Source organism: Acanthopagrus latus, chromosome 16, assembly GCF_904848185.1.
Source record: "Acanthopagrus latus isolate v.2019 chromosome 16, fAcaLat1.1, whole genome shotgun sequence".
Lineage (NCBI taxonomy): Eukaryota > Metazoa > Chordata > Actinopteri > Spariformes > Sparidae > Acanthopagrus > Acanthopagrus latus.
Genome location: NC_051054.1, coordinates 3,129,687 through 3,143,225, shown reverse-complemented (window position 1 = coordinate 3,143,225; position 13,539 = coordinate 3,129,687). Strand labels below are relative to the sequence as shown.

General features: G+C 45.3%; 2 non-coding genes across 2 annotated transcripts; both read left to right on the top strand.

Moving 5' to 3' along the window:
• Positions 1-7,234: 7,234 nt before the first annotated feature.
• Positions 7,235-7,306, top strand: trnat-cgu. Its single transcript has one exon. It is a non-coding gene; the product is annotated as a tRNA-Thr (tRNA).
• A 171-nt stretch (positions 7,307-7,477) lies between these two features.
• Positions 7,478-7,549, top strand: trnat-cgu. Its single transcript has one exon. It is a non-coding gene; the product is annotated as a tRNA-Thr (tRNA).
• Positions 7,550-13,539: the final 5,990 nt, after the last annotated feature.

Here is a 13,539-nt window from a genome sequence, read left to right as displayed (position 1 = left end):
TGATGTAGGGCACAGCGTCGGCGGCCAGCTGTCTTGTCCCCGGCTGAGAAACAAAAACAGACCTCTGGAGAGCGAAAATATTCATAAACTCATGTTCCAACTCTCGACGCTGCCGGGCCGATCTGTGGTAACACGTGTTCTGAGCTGCGTTTTACTCATCAGAACTTGAATGATGTGACATTTTGTAATCTCTATCTATAATTTATGTTTGAGTCATAAGATGCAAATCCACCACACACAGCCGCTGACGTCGGCAGGCAGCTGGGGAGCTTGTTCACATTCGCCCAGAAGCTTTTGGCTCCCTGCACACCAAGATATCAACACTGAAGCCATTTTGAGACATATCTGAATGTGTGTGTGTGTCGTGTGTGTGTGTGTGTGTGTGTGTGTGAGTGACACCAGAGGAGTGACATCAAACCCGGAGACTTTTCCACGGCTCGTTCACTGAAGCACCTTGTCTGTCAGCGAGGCAGGACGGCTTGTTTGAGCGAACGCCCGTCCTCTTTGATTTCCAGCTCCGAGTTGTTTTTGGATCTCCAGGCCCGACGCTGCATCACTTCCCCTCCACCGCAGACTCAGACAAAAAGTGTCACTCAGTTGTCGTGCCGCCTCTGACAAAGGCGAGTTCACAAGTGGTTTGAAAGCTCAGCACCTCTAACGGAGACGCGATCAAGGGGTTTACCTTACGTGACTTAGCCGGAGGCACGGCAGCACTTACAATTAAAAAATGTGGCTATGTGACATCCAGAGGTGGCGAAAGCATCCACGTTCTTCAGTCAAATGGAAGAGCAGATACTTCAGACACTGCAAAAGTAGAAGCACTGATTCAACTTAATTCAAATAACATTAATACAGTACAGGCGCTGTGTTTGTCCAGAGACGTAGCTGACCAACTGAGAAAATAAGAAAATTCAGGCTCCCTTTAAATCTTCCAGACATGATGATTTGAAGGGATTATGTTCATATGAGTCTATACATTCTGTTGCATATTGTACATTTAAACCATTCTAACTTCTAATGAACTAAAAAAAAAAGCCTAAATTCTGACTATAATGATCAATAACTTAGCTACAATGCTAGTCCTTGGTGCACTGAACATTTCTGGTTGGACAGTAAAGGGCTGAACTGATCTGAGGTCTTGACTGAGCTGCTGGATAATGTTTTGGGAGATTCTGATATTATCCTTATCCAGCTCTGAGATAAGATGATTGGTGGGGGAATGTCTTGTCTCCCAGAATCTGCACTGTGGTTCACTTTCATCCATGTCACTGCTCACGTCGCCACACACCTTTCCTCCATCTGTGTCCATCTTATTTTGTTGTCTCTTTGCGTCACACTGAAATCTTGACATCAGTCCTGTGATGCTGGAGCTGAGTTCTTTGTTTTGACCTCATCTGGACCTTCAGAAACAGTTAAATATTTAGTCATGACTTTGCAAACTCCTCTCTCCAACTCTGACTCCAGTTTCCAGTGTCGTCTTTCTGCCACAACTCCCCTCTCGAACACAACTGAACACGTTGCAAAAAGGATCTTATCATTTAACAAAAAGATCTATTTCCACAGGAAAATGTTGTCAGATACTTGGAATAACAGAGGTGGTCAGAGTTGCCTCAAAGGATTATGTTTGCAACCATTACAGCTGTGTCGCCGCTGCCAGCTTGGCAATCTACTGGACGGATACCAAAACTTTTGTTAAGTATGAGTCATTTACACTCTGAACCAAGTAATTATAGGGCCCAGCTTTAAAAAAAACAAAACAAAAAAAAAACACTGGAATTCCCCTTTGAAGCCACCACGTGTAAAATCTGGGAATGTTTTAATACCCCTGGTAGTATCCCATATTTCCATGTAGTAGTAGAGGGCATCAAAGAAGAAACCTAACCCACCTCGTCTCCCTGAGTGACGGTCTGCGACATTATGCAACGCGATGAGCACATGAAGCATAGTTTTGGCTTGAAAGCAGGATCCGTGCCCAGCATTGAGCCGGCAGTGTCCAGGGCGAGGCGCAACCACCAGATGATGAAAGCGACACGGCCTAAAAGTTCATTAGGAAGTGTAAGATGAATTGACAGATGTTTGGCCCACGAGGCTGGAAACTATGCCACACGAAACTTTTCAGCACGACGCACGCATGAAACACTTGGCTGAGCCCGAGCTGCAGACCGCAGCCCTCAGTGAATCACAGCCGTCTTTAATAATGGGAAGTTGTTTATGAACCTGAAGAGGTAGATGACTTATTATTTTCATCAGGCTGCTGACAGACGTGCTGTCTGCTCTGTCTGGCTGTCGCACTCTGTTAGTTTGTTTACGGGCAAATTTGTTCTCCGACATTCAATCGGATATTAGAAGTCAATTTAACAACTGGAACATTTGTAAACACACAATCTGTTTATAATAACCGATTGTTATTGTAGGTTAACTGAGCGAACGATTCCTCTTCCGACAGCGGTTTCAGCCTTTGAGCGCGACCTCAGATCACCTCTGAGTTGTACATGTGATGTAGCTCGTTCAAACTCGGCCGAGTTATAACTAAACACACCATTAAAGCAACATTATGTAGCAGTTTGTTTTCTGTGCAATCTAGCACCCTCTACTGTCACTCATTGCATCATCTGTAGTTATTACAGATCCCAGAAGGTTTTTATAAAGTGCCGAGTTAGCACAAGGGTTTCATATTTAGTAACGGTGCCGCTCAGCATTGCGTATCTACTCCGTTGCAGCTCCAGCAATCTGGACCCTTCTGTCGCAGATACGAAAGGCTTCTATCTCTGCCGGATGATGGATCACGGTCAAAAAACCGTATCAGAGCACAACGTACATGCTACCAGGTGAACTCCAGGGTTAGCTTCATCTGCGGTCTCTATGCCTTTAATGATTATATCACAAAATGCATTAATACTTCTAACTCTGATATATGTCACCATGCATATGATTAAAATATGGTTTGAGTTTAGCCTCTGTAAACTTAAGCTAAAAGTGCCACAGATTATAGATATAGTGCAGATTAAGGGTGCGATTTGTAAGAAAAGGTGATTTGAATAACATGTGGTTAAAGCAAAACTCTCACCAAAATGCAACCTAAGGTCTTTTTGTGAATGTACCTGAGTCAAACTTTCATTTAAAAGCATAATTACGACAAAAGCGCCACTTTTAAGATCATTTTCAATGGGAGTGCTACAGGCTACGGGCGCTATTGTTAAAACAGTAAGAAGGCTCGACACAACATGAAACTTTTTAGTAAACTCTGTGTACACAAACAATGTTCTCAGTGCTGGTGTTCATGTGTAGAGACCCTGGTGATGCTACCAGCAAAGTTTCATGTTGTGTCGAGACTTCTTACTGTTTTAAAAATAGAGACTGATCTACTAATCTACTTGTTCTGACGCATAGCACCTTTAAAGTGAACCTCGTAGGTAAAGTGAACCTGAGGGAGGTCTCACAAAGTTAATCACGGAAGAGCTGCCGTAACACAATCCTGCCTCACATTCTCCTCGCGCCGCCGTTTGTCAAGCATTCGGTCTGTGGTTTCCACGGTAACCGCCAAACTTTGCGCCTCCATCTTCGAGCGCGGGGTAGAAGTTTCGATTGAGATTTTGAATGAAACCATAACCTGTTTACTGTTGCTCCATGTCAGGATCGCGTCTGCGTGCCAACCCCGAGCGGTACACCAGGAATCCGTCTTAATTAATTGGTGCTGGCACATTACAAGACAGTTACACAACGCAAAGGGAAAATCAGGAGGGACCTCACATACAGCGCGAGACAAGATTTACTGCGTGACGGCAGGTGAGACATAAGCACACAAGTATGGCTCGAGATAAGGAAGTCAATAAGAAAATTCTGATGGTTAATTATACATGACTGCATTATTACATCACAAGCAAAAGGCTGGCAGAGCATCTGCAATATAGAAATGTGTGCACCTACCTGTAAAGGATGGCAGTTGTTGGAAAAGTGTTAAGATTTCAGCGGTGAAAGATATATCTGACATTCAATATTAGATGAAATCAGTTACTGGAAGTCACCTTTGTAATTATATACACATCCTGGCACATGATTCTGACTCGCACTACTTCTTATCTAGTCTTGAACGTAGCTTTTTAGTGTATATGTGATTAGAAATGAACTTGTAAATTACAATTATGAAGTGAACATGCAATTGAACCATATAGCTCTGGTTTCTACATGTGTTTGGTCCCTTCAGTTCCTCCATATGAGTGTCAGGTATGCGCTCTTCTTTCACGCTGTCCTCCAGATGATCCGCCGCAGCTTTCTCAGTTTATTAACTCATACTCTCACGTGCACATAAAATATACTGCAGACGGGTGATTTTGTGAAGCGACCTCCCGCCAGGTCAGCCTTACCGTCCTCCAGATAGTTCGGAGCCCGGCTCTGGAAGGCCCACCTGGCTCGGGGGAAGGCAGGCCAGGGGCGGGGAGAGCGTTGTGGGTGTTCTGCGGTGTCTGGGCTGGACCGGCCTAGCGCTGTCTGTGGCTCAGCGGGCGGGTGCGTGTTGTGTAACCCAAAGCTGTGGTTGGATTTTTTTCCCACATGAGCTGTCAACCGGCTTCATGGCACGCAGAGTGAAAGAGAGAGAGATAGAGAGAGAGAGAGAGGGAAGCCAAAAGAGAACCATAATTAATTCAATTAATTCCCACAGTGACAGTTTTCTTAATGAGAAAATAATAAATCAAGTGTATTGTTAAACTGGAGCTCCAGAGAAATATGAGATTGTTGGTGTTTGTGTTGTGAGGCTTTACTCAGATTCCTGAAATAATTTCCTCTCCACAAAAACAAATGTGAACAAAAATCCACATTTTGTGTGAGGGAAGCGCTTGTTGTGCCTCCTACGAGGCTGTAAACCCGAATGACTGACATCAATTTGATGCTACCTGGTGTAGTTAACCCAATAAAGATTTAATATACCTCATAAAAAAAGATACGAACCAGTTAATTAGAAGGTGGTTTCATCTGATCTGCCCTCCATTACACACCTTGGATTGTTGGCGTGAAAAGGCGGGTGAGTGTTTCCACTTTACCAGCTAAATACTCTGCAGGAGAAAGTCTAACATGAGTAAAAAATAATTGTGTAGATGCAGATTTTTACCTGCAACCGGCCCTTTCTCCTCCTATTTCCCAGACACTCTCACACACCCAAACAGGCGGTGGTTGTACGCTGCGAGTAGACGAGGACAGGGGGGTAATTTAAAGCTGAATTAGGACCTTTTATACTGATGCTATATTGTCAACACGGCCTGTAAAACCTCCTCCTCCACTCCTCTTTCTCCCCCCCTCTAACTTCTCTGCCATTCTCCCTTCAGTTCCTCTTTATTTGTTCTAATTCCAGGGACCAGCTCGGTCTTGCCTGGATTTGGAGAGTGCTTGGTTTCAAAGGGTAATTGACACCTTACCTGTAATTTCATGGTTTCACTCCACCTGCCTTTGATGTCTGGGTCTCGGTTGGGGCCAGGATGCGGAGGGAAGAGAGACGGTGTGCTGCTGCATGCTCCGCCGCGAGTCTCTTCCAGCCCGCCTGAGCGGTTTTCTGAACATGAATGACGTCTCATGCGAACCCGGGTTATTAAAGACGAAGAGGGGGGTTCCACGGGCTGCTGAGAAGCTTTTCTTGTGGTGGCAAATCGGCCCGTAGAGGTTGTCAAGACTGAGTCGAGAGACAGAGGGATCAGAGATGTGTCAGGGGCAGAGACGATGACCTGAAACACGACAGCAAAGAAAGTCAAAGACGAACTTTAGTGGAATTTAGATGAGAGACATTAGAGAGGTTTTGATCACTTCCTAACATTTTGGAACTAATATCCAGTACATCTGGGATCCTGACACCATGTGACTACCTGTGATTACCTTGCTGAAGTTCAGTTATTAGCTCATGCAAAACACCTGAGCAGGTTACTGAAGAAGAGATATTTGGTAAAAGCTTTGGAGAAAAGCGAGGAGGGAAATCTTGAGTTTGGACAGACGTGCAGCCTCCAAACTAAACTTAACAAACAAAACTCCACCGAATAGAGTTCCCAAGTCTTGTAAGAAGGACGCGTCTCGGCCCGGAATGAACCACATTAACTCCTGGTGCGGACCCGACTAAAACGACGGAATTTTCTCTCATTCGCTTTTACGTTGCAAGATTTTTTAATCCCTTAGCAACTGTTGGCTACTACAGTCGGCTAATCCCGGCTTTTACCACCTTGGTTGTGAACCCTCGTCTGCATGCTCGCACATGCACGCTGCCTGGAAGTAAAATGGGTCAGATAGTACATCTGAATCATTCCCGCTCGCTGTTTATCGGCAGCAGATAATCGTATTCACGGAAGGAGCTTGTGTTGGTGCGAGCGATGAAAGACACGGTTTGCGCTGGAAGCTACGGCGCTACCAGAAACTGCTCGGAGAGGACGTCAGAATGAACATTAGTGGAATGAACGGAAAGTTTTTTTTTGAGGTGTTTCAGGTGTCTTTGGAGATGCTCCTCTGAGGGGTGAGGGGAAGGTTACCTGTAGATCCAGGCGAGCAGCAGTGAGTGATGAGAGGGGAGTGACAATGAAAATTGCATTTGTGCAACCATGAATCATTACAAACAACCCTTTAAAAGGCTGCCTTCACTGTAATTACCTCCTCTGCGATGCTCTATTACGGGGTACTTTATTACCTTCTATTACTTTGCTGTGCCTGCCTTGGCAGATACAGACCTCACACTGACTAACAGAGCTTGGCAGGTGATTCTACAAGTCTGCTTTTCTGTTTGAGTGCAAAAATAGAGACGCAAAAAAAAAAAGAGCAGTGTTTCATATCAGCAGGGGGATTACGTAGTCTCTGACTTGTTGATACCAACAATGCTGACAGACGACAGGTTACAGCCGCCTGGAGCTGACACAAATATTCAAATCACATTTCAATTAGATGAGATAAAAAGTTAATTGATCCTTGTCTTAAATTCTTCACTACGGTTGCATGGCACCAGTCAGCCAGCAGGTGTGGTGGCAAACGGTTAAGGCGTTGGCCGCATCAATCAAACATAATGGGTTCAATCCCCCTCATGTGAGAACAGTGCTGTCATTCATGACCGACTCTGCGATGAGCAACACAAACTCGTTTCATAAATTAATTATTAATCCTTGAAGCAAACCAGTCATGCAACTTGTCCTTTGACAAATGTAGCATTTGACAGAACACATCCTGTCAAGGTACGTCTTAGTCGGCAGGTTTTGTTTCCAGACTTGGCGTGGGCGTGGTGGCCAAGTGGTAAGGCGTTGGTCTCGTAAACCAAAGATCATGGGTTCGATCCCCATCCATGCCTTTCATGATAACATTCAAGAGGAGCAGCGTACACAATGCTGTCTCTCCTGAAACACCACGCAATGTGACCAGGACAATGGAAATACACAAATAAGTCTAAGACATAACTTTATTTATGGCAAAAACGTATAAAAAATAACATTAAAAACTGCTAATGGAAGCACGTGGGGCAGGCGTGGTGGCCAAGTGGTACGGCGTTGGTCTCGTAAACCAAAGATCATGGGTTCGACCCCCATCCACGCCTTTCCTTTCACATGAACCGTGACATCTCTGAATTCAGTCTGGTAATATTAGAAAAAAAAAGCTCTTTTGGGGTTCTCAGGAACATCAACTCTTAAAAACATTGTTAAATTTGTTCCCCGTCCATGAACTTGATGCTGATCCCCAAATTGCTCCTTGTGGCTGCTCTAACAGTCTTTTCATTATATGGCATGTTTTTGTACTTTTTTAAATACAATTTTATTCAATATTTTAAGACTTTTTCAATATTTTCTTATTGCGATGAGACAAAACGAATGTACTGGCCAAGATAAACTGTGTTTCCACTGGTATTCACTGTCAACAATGGAGTCGATGAACCGTCCGGGGGGAGTCGAGGCAGACTAAGCCGATCACAGAAACGCGGATCAGTACAGTGAGAGAACGGGAGGGGGCGGAGGGGTGAGAGGCATTCTGAGGAAAAGAGGAATGAATGAATGAGTGAAAACATATTGGTCATCCTGAGTTCAGCCCCTCTCCCCCGCTGTGAGCCCTGACCGCGGGCTGCTTCACTGCCTTGCTGCCCAGGCTCCGCTGGGCACAAATCCAGTTTTCTGTCCAAATTACCAGCTCCGCTTCACAGAAGAAGGCCAGCGGGGTGAGAAGATCTCACCCTCCACCCCCCTCTGTCTGAACCCCTCGCTGGCCCGGCGCGAAGCTGACGGAGCGTCGCGGATGGCCCTGGATTGCACCTGCACTGGGGGCTTTCCAGCTCTTCCCCCCTTCAGTTCACACACACACACACACAACACACAACCCCCAGACCATAACCCTTTTTTTTTTTTCTCTTTTCCCCCTTTCTGTGGGTTTTCAATCAGGTGGCCTTCAGATTCACCAAGACTCCAGAAGCCGTAACCTGCAGCAAATGTCGGGATGGAAAGAAATTTCAAAATACTACAAAGAAGAACTTCCAGGCCTGAGAAACATTCTCTGAAATTAAACGTTAAAAAGAAAAAATGACATGAAATTTATGACTTTGTGATACAAGCAGGTAATCTGGTGTCGACCTGTCGAGCTTGACAGTCGTGTCTCAGTGGATGACGAGACTGAAAGGAACAAGTCAAGTTAACAATATACAATATGTAATTTCTTGTCTCGTCTTGTTGCCACGAGGTTTTGCAACTTTAAGTCTCTTGCTTCATACTTCACCACGATTCTTTTATGATTTTAAACATCAACTGTGGATCTTGTGTGGTCACGGAGTAAAATACAGGAAATTCCCTAAACCCCAAGTTTCAATAGCTCGATCAGAAACATGTCTTATTTCTCGTGATGATGCAATGAAATAAAATGCATTTCGTTGCATTGACATGACACAAAAACACCTGCACAAACCACCCAAAGGTGGTATTAATTCTTTAATACCCCATTAATATGGAACCACTGTATTTCAGCATGTTAAGCAAAGCCACACAGATGTTTTTTAACATTCATGTGACGTGATAAATATCAGATTTTCACCGGATCCAAGCGCTTATTATTAAAATGAAAGTTGTTTGATTTTTCTTTTTACTTTCACATGAGAAAGACGGGGTTGACACACGTAAACATCTGTGAGTTTGTACCTTAAACACTGCATCTGTAAACATCTGTTTCATTACGTATATAAGTACGTATATAAAGTGTTGGAGTGCTCCGGGTCTACAAGTCTTCCCCCTGGAGGTCTGGAGCGTCGTCAGGGTATCATGGATGATGGACGGCCCCCCGGGGCTCCGCTGTTTGTCCTGGCCCTGCCTCAGGGTTGGGGGTTGTGTTTACCTCATAACAAAAAGCAACAAGGTTTTGATGCTCTGCCAGTGTGCTGCTGTGTAAACTGTAAACAATACACACACGCCCACACACACACGCCCACACACACACACACACACACACACACACACACCTACTTGCTGCAGCAGCCACTCCCCCTTCCTGTTTCTTCTCTGTGTCACTGTTGATCTCTGGTAAGAGTTTACACGCATTAACACCTTACCTCGCCTTTTCATTACCACCGTCGTGATGCCCTTGAGCAGGGCACTTACTGTTAGAGCTGCCAACTGTGCTTGTACTGGTAAGCAGGCTCCAGGTGTGAATGTGTTTTAAAGGTGATTTCCCGCCTTCCACGTGTTCGCTGGCTTCGGGTCATTCATGAGGGTATAAAGGTTTAATCTTCACATGGCACGCTTCAAATCCAACGACTCTACTTTGGCTGCAGAGTGGCAACATGTTCAAGTTTTGCGTTCAGAAAATAAACTTTTGCAGGACTTTTAATGAACACACTGTAGCTTTTAAATCTAACATTATAAGCAGTTAATTGAGGAGCATTATTTTAAAATGAAAAACAAACAAATTACATGTGATTCACAAGTGAAAATTCAAATTCTTGGTGTCGGCAGGATTTATCTCCCGGGGGAACTGATGCAGGATGTCACAGCGTTTGTTGAGGAGTCTAATGATTTTCAAACTTTACAAAAAGAAATGAAATGCATTGTCTTTACATGAAAGTCTGGAAATTAATTTAAAGACTGTGACTGCTCTTTTTTTTCCTAAAAATGACCACGCAACGGTTCGGACGGCCTCTCAAGTTTGAAAACTACAGAGGATGTTCACAAATTGACAACCCCATTTAATTAAGAGCCCTGCGTTCCTCTGACCCCCCTGAAAAAAAAAAAAACTGTCTTTTAACTTTGCCGCCATGACCAGGATCTGACCAGCAGCTCTCTGCCGTGACCTCGGAGCAGACACTCGGAGCAGTGAACCCAGACGAACGTGGGTGAGGAACCTCAGAACCAGTCGACCTCCAACACACATGCAAACAACCCAAACCGGCCATCACGCCTCTTCGTTACCATCAGGAACGATGCTCCCTCTCACTCTCACAGCCCCTCCCCATCCCCTCACCACACACACACACACACACATGCAAACTCTTACACACCCCACCACGTTACGCCCCCCTCCTCCACTGAATGCCCCCTTATTTCTTACTTTGCCATGGAGGCTGATTCCGCCCTCTGGATGAACCTTTCCCCGGGACCCTGAGCTCAGAGGGGGCTGGATTAAGAGGGTGGAGGCAGGAAGGGTGTGTGTGTGTGTGTGTGTGTGTGTGTGTGTGTGTGTGTGTGTGTGCCTCTACCCATAGCTAGATAGATAGGTGCACAGATGACTGAATGAATATGTATGACATATTTATTTGAAGAGTCTCAAGAGTTTGTGGAAGTAAAGACCCCCAACAACCGCCACAAAATCCAACCACACACACGTTCCCACTGCCAATCCGCCGCCGAACCACCACACGGGGCTCCGCCCTGGACTCCCACCCCATCATGCACCTGTTCACAGCCCTGTCCCGGCCTGCCCTCCATCCCCCCTGCAGCATTCCTCCACACTCTTACATCTTTGATATCCTTAAAAAAGGCATCGCTGTTTTTCTTTTTCTTTTTTTTTTTTTCCCCCAGCAGAGTAATTAAGCACCGCGCCCCATCAGTAGACTTCCTCATGTTTGATTAATGCGTCTGTATAACAATCCTGCATCAGCAGAAGTTTAGGAATCTCCTCCTGGTGACAAATGAGAGATTGACGCTCGACGCTGAGTGTGAAGTCTGTACATCCCCAACATAAAATACAGCTCCCTCCCTCCCTCCCTCCCCTGCCAGAGCTGTGAGCAAGTATAAGCTCCTCAGACAGGCTGCAGCGCCAAGGCCTCGTCTAACCCCTTAATTTTGGGCCTGGAGGTGTTGGGACTTGTTCAAGAGATGTAGCGCGGTTTAGGAAGGTTCCCTCCTCGGCCGCATCGTGCAGAGCTGAGCTGCACTCGTGTTAAATACGTTCTGACCCGCGGGAGAAATAAACAGTACACATTTTGGGACACTGTGGGACCAGTTTATCTCAAAAGCTATCGATCGTTGTGTTTGTTTGTACATGTATCACTGGTGTCCGGAGGGTGAATTCAATGAGTCCCTCACTTGTCATCCTGCTCCACTGTGAGATGGATAGCTGTGAGACGAGCTTCAGACCTCCAGTTCAATTGTGACAACTTCGGTGATCATCGTCTTTCAGATCTAGCACCACCAGAAACTTTATTCTTCACATGTCCAGCATTTTCAGTCATGAGCTGCAAAACCCAACATCCTCCCCATCAGTCTGAGCTGAATACGCAAATATTAGCATGTTGAGATAAAAGACAAAGCTGATAGAACAAAAGCATGCCGACGTTTTCTCTGTGAGCATTTTGGTTTGATTGACAGACAACTGGTTTGTTTCCTTTCTTGTTTTCTACTCCTTCTTCTGACCTTATCACACCCGTGTGTGACACATCCAGCGCCGTCTTCTGATGAATCAATGCTTTGTGTAACCTGATGCCAGCTGATAAACAAATGTGCATTCTGTTTTTTGTTTTTTTTTCATTTTCTTTTTTTTTTCATTCAATTCAGTAGTTCGCTTCACTTTCAATGGGATATCGGATTGAGACACGACTACAGAGCTACTAGCATGACGGCCGTTATTGCGGTCTTTAATCCACCCGGTCCTGGATGTGCCAAGTTCCGTTTTACACGTTTGTGTGCTTTCTTACTTCAAGTACTTGTTAACCCTGAAATAACCAACGGTGTTGTTTACCTGCAGGAGTCTTCTCTGTGATCTGAGATAACAGAAAACTGAGCATGCTGCACATAAAATGAGGAAAAAACCAGAGTGGATACCGTACGTTTGAGATGAGTTGCGTGGTTAATTGCTGCTGTAGTTTCGGCTGACGGGGGGTCCGATTCTCCAACAGGTGCTCCATTGTTTTGTGACACGGCACAAAGTCATATTTTTGCCAAAGCAAGATAACTGAACCAAAGGTGTTACAGTTTGTTTTGTTGTTTCCTAGGGGGCATTGAGAGAGAGTTCACCTCTCCTTGATCTCCCTCTCTGTTTACCCCCGCGCCGTCCTCCACCCCCGCCTCCCCCCAGCACCCCTCAGCGAGCCAGGGCATTGGGCGTCCGGGGCTCCGAGGTCCGGGCAATAACAATAGCCGGACTGTGCTGTCCTGAGTCCCAGTCCCACACAATGACCATGTCCATGTCGATTAGCATAGGGTGGCGGCAGAGCCCGGTCCGGCCGGGGCTAATAGCTTATTACGCAGTGTAAAGTGACAGTGTGATCTGGAGAGGTGCCAAAGAACGGGCCCAATTAAAGGAGAAAAGAGGGGAGGGAGGGAGGGAGGGAGGGAGTGTGTGTGTGTGTGGAGGGGATGGGGGGTGAGGACGAGGGCAGCAACGTGCATTCCTCTGAGCTTCGGTCTAATTCGCCCATGACGGGTTCCCTGGGGACAGACACCCTCCTCCGTCGAAAATATTTGAGTATCCTCCTGCTCTGTTGTTCCAAAACACATCTGAAACAAACCCCAAACACGCTCGCAGGCTACGTTACCGCTGCACAGTTATGGGTAAACAACGCTGTTTACTTGTTGATACAGTCCGAGGAACGGGACATGGAGAACATGAAAGAATAGTATTTCTTGTTTACATCGGTACAGAGCGATATATACAGAACATTCAGTACAGTTAATGACATTTAGATGAAGCTGACATGATCAGAAGATGCTCTCAGTCAGTCTGAGCACTGTGGTGTAATGTTTCAGTGTTGAGCTCATTTTAAAAGCATGTCGTACATTTCTAAAGACATTTATCGGAGCACCAGCACCAGAACTTCTGTATGTTCTGTCTTTTAATGACATGACTCCATGTGATTGGGACCGACAGAGCCGCCTGCCTCTAATTTTCCCAGCTCTTAACTTCTTGTGACATGCTGCTATAATTAATTATTGTAAAGGGAAAAAGGATAATAAAATCACTGATCATTTCTCTGATAAATCAGATCCAATATAACATGTCGCCTCATTAGATTCAAGATGTCTAAACAGCTGCATTCTCGACATCAGTGATGAAATGACTCCAGATGTTTCTTGAAGATACTCTCAGCACATTCATCACTATAAACTAAAAACAGTCTGA